Here is a 7,557-nt window from a genome sequence, read left to right as displayed (position 1 = left end):
AAAGTCTCTAGTATTTAAAAAAGACAACAAAATAAGCAACCAAAACATAAGCTGCACAAGGACCTAGATCTTTGTTTTGTTTGCTGAATTAGTCCAAGTTTTGTAGCTGCCTAACATATAGTAAATGCTCAATAAATACTAGTTGAATGAATGAATGAAGCAAGTAAGAGGGAACAGTGATCATGTAAGGAGAAGAAACTAACATTTTCGGAGGGATAAGAGAAGTTATAGCCTTCATGATACAAAACCAGGGTGCTATAAAAAAGGAAACTTTCAGGCAACAAAGAAAAGCACTTAGAAATTAAATATATGATACAGAAATGAAAAACTCAATTCACACGTGGAAGATTAAGATATTTCTCCAAAACATAGAGAAAAATTACAAAAAAATAAAAGATGGAAAAGAAAAATAAAACGAAAACACCACATCAGGAGGTCCAGCATCTGAATTTATGAGTTCCTCAGAAAGAAATAGAGAAAATGTGAGGAGAAAGTCATCAAAGAAATAGTTCAAGATAACTTTCCAGAACTGAAGGATATGAACTTCCAGTCTGAAAGGGCCCACTGAGTATTTAGTATAGTGTAGTGAATAAATATGTACCCATACCAAGGCACATCATCATAAAATTTCAGAATGCTGAGGACAAGGAGATCCTACACGTTGTGAGAGGGAGAGAGAGAGAGATGTTGCAAACCAAGGAACAAAACTCAGAATGCATCGGATTTTTCAAAAGCTATGCTGAGAGCTAGATGACAATGAGGCAATACCTTCAAATCTTTACTGAGAAACTATTTCCAACCTAGAATTCCATTCAGCCAAATTATTAACAGTAGAATAAATATTAAGTGTAGAATAAATATATTTTAGACAAAGTCTGAAGAAAAATGTATCTCTCAGACACCCTTTCTCAAGAGGCACCTGCAGGATGTGCTCCACCAAAACAAGGAAGCAAACAATGAAAGAGAAAGAAAAGGTATCCAATGCAGATATGATGGGGGATGGAAGAGCCCAGGACCAAAGTTGTGCAGTAGGCCTATCAAGCAACTGAGCTATTTTGGAACTGAAAACACTTCTTCAGGAAGATAAAACCGATAAAAGACTAATGTGTTTTAACACATTGTGAGGATATTTACACAGATGGAAACGCTATGTTTGTGATTAGTACGTAGACAGCTTCATGAAAGAAAGAAACTAGATAAAATTCTGAACAATAGGAAAAACAACTCATGCAGGAAAGAGAAAATAATCATAATTTTCTATGTGTCTCAGCTGTGAGCTCTGACTGAAAAGTAGGGATACAAAGTATGAGCCCAGAGTAGGAAATCTGTCGTTAATTCTTAAAATTGGAAAACAAGGAAGCAGCTATATAAGCCCTCCTTTTTTGTGGAACTTAAAGCTGAGAGAATATGTCTGGAGCTGCAGAGGAATAGCTCATGGAGAGAGACTACCTGGGAGCAAGGCCAACCAGAGCAGAGAGGAGAGATAGAGACATCAAGTCTAGATGGCCCTGTTTGAACACCTGTATCGAGCCATGCCTGAAGCCATGATATCCTTGCACTTTTTCAGTTATGTAAGCCACTAAATCCCTTTTGCCTGCAGAAGCCATCTAAATTGGGTTTCTGTCACTTATAATCAACAAAATCTAAATAACGCAGTATTTGATCTCACCAAAGATTTGTGGGATTTTGTTTTGTTTTATTTTATTTGGAAAAGGAGATTTCCCAGCTCTCTTCAACTCTCTGAATTATCCCCCCAGATGACCAATCAGAAAACTTAAACTTGATGCAATTCACATTATCTGAGCGGTCTGACCCTCAGGATTGCAATAGAGAGATTAATCAATATTCAACCTTTTTTAGTGTGTCCTGTATTTCTTTAGTCTATCATTGTGGAGTTGACTGAAATTTAGGGTTAAATTGAATTTCCTCCAAACAGCATCTTAAAATTTATGAAATTAATTTCAATTCCAAATTTTGATTGGACAATTGAACTCTTCGGGTCCTCACTTCCCAGACTTTCTTGGTTAAATTAATTGGACTTTAGCCATTTCTTGCAGTAGAGTTGCAAAAATAGAGAGTCCCAGATATTACACTCTGCTTGGCAAGCATTTGAAATTCAACAGCTTGAAAAATGATCCAGTTTCTTGAGCTGTATTTATAGCTGCAGTATTTATCCCCTGGTATGTCTTATCTGACACAATTTAAGGTCCAGACCACTTGTCTTTTCCACAGCTCTGTCCAGGGCAAGCGTGTTTGGCCAACATCAACCAGCACATCAACTACCTGTCTTCCTGGCACTCACAAAGGGTCCAGATTACCTCTGCAGGTGGAGAAGTAAAGGTGCCCCCATACCCAGACCTAAGGCTGCCTTGGGAATTTACTTCCAAACAGAGTTCTAACCCATATATTTAGCAGGTGTTCTTTTCAGTATTAATAAACAAGTGCTTCTTCTAAGTGAATTGATTTTTTAATGTGTAAAAGTGCATTTAGATGATTTCATAAAGGTTTTTCTCCAAATATAGAATATATGAGTACTTTTTGCAATTAAATATATTCTAACTCAAGGGTGAATCAGGGCAGTAAATGTCATATCAGGGAAGAACGAACAATTGGCTTATCCGGGGATCAGTATCCTGATTATTATTTGTGGTCAAATAATTGTTTGTTTTGTCCTAACTTTCCTACCTGCCTGTGTTGTTCATTAATAATATCAGTGTGTCTTTCATTCCCAAAAATGTATCTAAACTCTATATTTTGCATTTAATGATAAGGATCCAGCCTCATTTATTCTTTTCATATAATGACACTTGTAATGGAAATACTAATGGAGCTTTTATTAAAATTAACATATAATGATATTTTAAAATAGAATTATAAATAAGATTCAAATAAAAGAATGTGCTAAATATCCTTGCTTCTTTAGATCTGGTTTGGGAATGTATAATAATATTCGTTACTAATCCAAGGTCAGAAATTTAATAGATTGTCTTAAGGTTGACACTGTTTTTCTCAATTTAACTTTTTGGATTTAACTGATGATATAGGACATATTTAGGGACTGCTAGAACATCAAACTATCATTTCCCAAGTCCAAAAAATGTTGACTTTTTTTGTGTATTTTATGACTCCTAGTACTGATTATTACCATTTTAAAACATCTTTTGTTGTATTGATGAGAGTAGCGTTGACAGAAATATCAATACAGGTAGAATATTAGCAAAAGGGGATAGACCGGTACTTTGCTAATTATTGACAACATTAGTTTCTATAGAAATGAATATAAGTCAAATTCTATTGCACATACTTTGGGTGACTCGCTTGCTCTATCTATCTGCCTATATATCTATCATCTCTCTATCTATCTATGTATCTATCTATGTATCTATCTATCTATACTGGAATTTGACTGGTTTGAATATTTCCAGAATAACAGACTGCCTCTGAGAGGAAAAAAAAAAAGAAAACTTTAACGAGGATCTTGCTTGTAATGCTTGCTACTCAGTTACCATTTGTTCTAGAGTACCCTGCTGCATCAGTGAGCTTCCTGTCCAAAGCTGACCTCTCTAGGGATCTCTGGACCATGGTAACCACATACTGGTAATGGCAGGAATGGACCAAAGCTTGGGGTTTTACCCTCTCAACTTAGAGTATCCAAGTAAATTTCAAACACATATACCAACATTGTACCATGTGCAAGGCCCTATGAAGATGAGGTGGTAGCTGGAGGTGGGGCACAAGGGTCACAGATAGACAGATATCAGAGTATAGCATATTGTATTTTCCGAAGATGGCTACAGCAACATATCCAGTCCCATTTACTCTTCAGAGCTTTATCACTCTCCCATTGAGAGGTGGAGTTGTTTTCCTCTCTCCTTGAATTGGGCACAACTTTGTGACTGCATCAGTGGACAGAATGCAGTGGAAGTGATGCTGCATGACTTCTGGGGCTAGGCCATAAAAGAGGACTCAACCTGGCCCTCACTCCTTCTGTTCTGGTCTGCTCGCCCTTGACACCCACCACCATGTTATGAGGCAGCCCAAGGTACACGAGGAGGCCACACATACGTGTCTGGCCAATAGCTCCAGCCAACAGCTGGCATCAACTGCCAAACATGACAGCAAATGAGCCTTCATTTTATCCCAGCCCCAGTTTTTGAGTTTCCTAGCTGAGGTCCCAGACATTGTGAAGTAGGAAAAAGCCTTCTGTTGTGCTCTGTTCAAATCTGTGAACTCACAGAATTTGTGAGGATAATAAATGGTTGTTTTATATCACTAAGTTTGGGGAAAAATTGTTACTAAGCCATAGTAATCAGAATGCAGAACTCAAGACACAATAAGGAAACAGTTACACACTCCATGGTAAGGGCCAAACCTCAAAGTGAACTTGATACAGAGCATGCATTCTCAACAGGGGCAATATTGTGCCCCCAGCGGGGCAAAAATTGGCTCCTGGAAGGTGAAAAATCTTTTTTTAATGAATAAAGCATAGATATACATAGAGTACATAAGCAGGTAGTGTATTTGTAGTATTTACATTTCATGGGTGGTAGAGGACTATGGGTGAGGAAAATGTCTAAAAAGCCTCCTTAAGTGGTGATAATGAAGAAAAAAAAAAGATCGAGAAACTTTGAACTAGAGTAAGAGAGAGATTCATTCTGAGCTAGAGAAATCTGAGAGGCAGCCCATCCAAGCAGAAGACATTCTGACTTACTGGGAGACCCTGACCAAGCAACTTGATTTCTCCCAGTTTCAGTATCTTCTTCTGTGAAACAGGGAAAAGGATACCTAGCATTCAGAGCTGTTGTTAAGGGTTAAATGAAACATTTAGTAAAGTTTCTGCTATATAGTAGACTCAGCATTTTGTAGAGGTTGTTGAAGGAGGTGCGCTTTGAGTTGGCCCTGAAAGGAAAGATGGTGATTGATAGATATGGGGGAAGGGCAATTTAGACAGGGGACATGAATTGACCAAAAGTCTAAAGAGGTGGGAGAACACATTACAAATTAATAGTCTGACGTGTCTAGAGAGCTAGAAGCCATGGGGTTAGGAGATAGGCTGAAAAAAAAAAAAAAGTAGCCAGTAGCAGAGTATGGAGGACTTTGAATTCAAGGATAAAGAGTTCATTCCTTCATTTTTTAAAATTGTTTTAACAATACACACACGTATGGAGCACCTAGTGTGTGCCAGGACTATTGGATTAAAAAAAGTGAATGTGACAAAGGAATCCATCAGATTCCTGTGACACAATATGACATGTGTGACGAATGCAATCAGATCATTTCAGTGCAATTCACGTTTTCTGGGTAAAAGAATTTTTGACAGAAGATTTCCCACAAGAGGTGACATTTAGGCTGGACTTTGAAGTATGGGAGGTGACAGTGGCAAGAGAAGTGAGAGGGGGACACTTCAGGGTGTGGCATGTACAGGTAACGACGCGCAGCGTGCTTGTGTCAGGAGCATGAAGGTGCGTGGGCTGGAAAGGGAGATCGGGGCCTGTGCGCATCAGGAACGCACCTGCATGAATGCCAACGGTTTAGGCTTTGTGTTGTGTGTGCTGCATCATGACTAAAGCTGTGAGGGGAAGACCCTTCTGGGGAGCAGTGAGGAGGGGACAGGGGGAAGTGGAAGAGGGAGCACAGAGTGGATAAGCTGTCAGAGCAGGTGGCAGAGACAGAGCTCACAGCGACTGATGGAGAGGGGGCAGGATCAGGGTTGCCTGCCAGGGGGTGAGTTTATAAAACCTGCTGGATGAATAACCCACATGGGGTCCTAGGAGCCCTAGTGCCAGTGCCAAGGTGACATGTAATCAGACCCCTTTCCTGACCACTCCCTTTCCTGGGTGTCTCAGTCTGTCTCCCACTCCCACAGTTAGGAATGGAGCCCCAGAATCTACATCTCTCCTCATTGATCTACTCAATGGCCACTCAGCCTGGTGCCAAAATACAAAAATTGGGTAGGTGGACAATTGACAGAGGGACCATAGAACAAGCTCTTAAGAGAGTCACCCTATTGGCCTGGGGTCCCTCTTGGGCCCTCAGTCAGGGCCGAGCACCAGGCCCAGCCAGAGCCGGGGATGACAGTGGCAGAGCTCTCAGAGGCCACTGTCCCTAGATGCCTCAATGCTCCCACAGTGACACAGCTCAGGACGCCTGGTGGTAACTAGAGTCTAGATTCAGTGCTGTAATCTCCACAGACCCTTGTGGGGCCACATGCAATACTGTCAACTATTTTAAAAATTGGAACATACAAGTAAGTGTTCGTTCTGACACTGCCTTTTAATCTCCGTGTGACTTTAGGTGGGTCATTTCCTGGCTCTGGGGCCTTCACAGTTCAAATGAGCACAATAATCCTTAACCTCTCCGTGCCATGGTATGTCACTGACTAAGAAGAGGTAGATAATAGTTATCAGAGTCTCCTGTGTATCAGAGCCTGCTACTCAGCCTGGCCCATGTAGTGCTTTAATGCTTCTCAGGTGATGCTGAGGCTGATCTGTGGACCATATTTTGAGTAAGCAAGGCTCTAGAGCATTATTAAGGGAAGAGTCATTACTACCTGGACTGTGGGTTTCTTTTGTTGAAGAAGGAGAGGGTACTAAGCGAACAGGTTGCAAGGCCACTGCCCTTCCTCTCCCCAGCAGGCAGAGCAGCTAAGTATCCCTCCCTTTCTGCGGTGGATGCCCAGGGCGTAGGCCTGCCAGTACCCCTCATCCCTGGGCAGAGTGAAGGGTAACCTTGGGCCCTGGGATGTCAAGGAAAGAGTAGGACAAACCCATAAAACGTCCTATTTCTGGTCTGTCTTTTCCACACTCTAGCCAGGCTGCCCAGGAAGAAGGACAGAGCAGTGACTCTAGGCTCAGAAACCTGGGCATCCAACAGGATGAGTCCTCCCCATAGCATGGGGACTCAATGCCTTCAGGTCTGATCAGGAAAAAACATCACACTGATTTGAAATGGTTCCCCCCAAATGACCAGAGATGCTTCAAATAAAAATGTTCTCCAAACGAAGTAGCTAATACCAAGGTACCCCTACAGGCTCCCTCATCCCCACCATCTAAGACCCTGATACTCACAGGCATCTGTACCACACATGGAGGCCAAGTTGCCACCATTCACACATTCATTCCACAGACAAGTGTTGAGCACTTACTCTATGCCAAGCACTGTGCTGGGAGCTGGGAGGACCAAGGTACAGTCCTTGGTTTCGGTAGCTTGTTATCTAGCAGAAAAGACAGACACAGAAACAGATTATTACAATGTGGTAAACATGATCATAGAGGTCCTTTCAACGTACCTTGGGAGCCCCGGGGGAGAGCCTGAAACTATCTGGGGAGCTGGGAAAGGCCTGATGAGGTGGTGATATCTGGGGTGGGGTTTGAAAGAGGATAGGAAATTTTCCAAACAGAAAAGAGAACAGATTTACTCCAAGCCAAAGAAGAAGTGAGAGTCCCAGGGTCGTGGGTAGGCCCCAGGGTGCGAGAGAAGCAATGAAGTCGCAGGCATGTACGGCCACAGTGGAAAATGAGGCTGGCAGGTCTGCGGGCACTTGAGTGTCAGGGTAGG

Source organism: Delphinapterus leucas, chromosome 7 (genome assembly GCF_059928025.1).
Source record: "Delphinapterus leucas isolate spDelLeu-1000000601 "Yukka" chromosome 7, BTC_Dleu_Yukka2, whole genome shotgun sequence".
Classification (NCBI taxonomy): Eukaryota; Metazoa; Chordata; class Mammalia; order Artiodactyla; family Monodontidae; genus Delphinapterus; species Delphinapterus leucas.
This window is presented reverse-complemented; position numbering follows the sequence as displayed.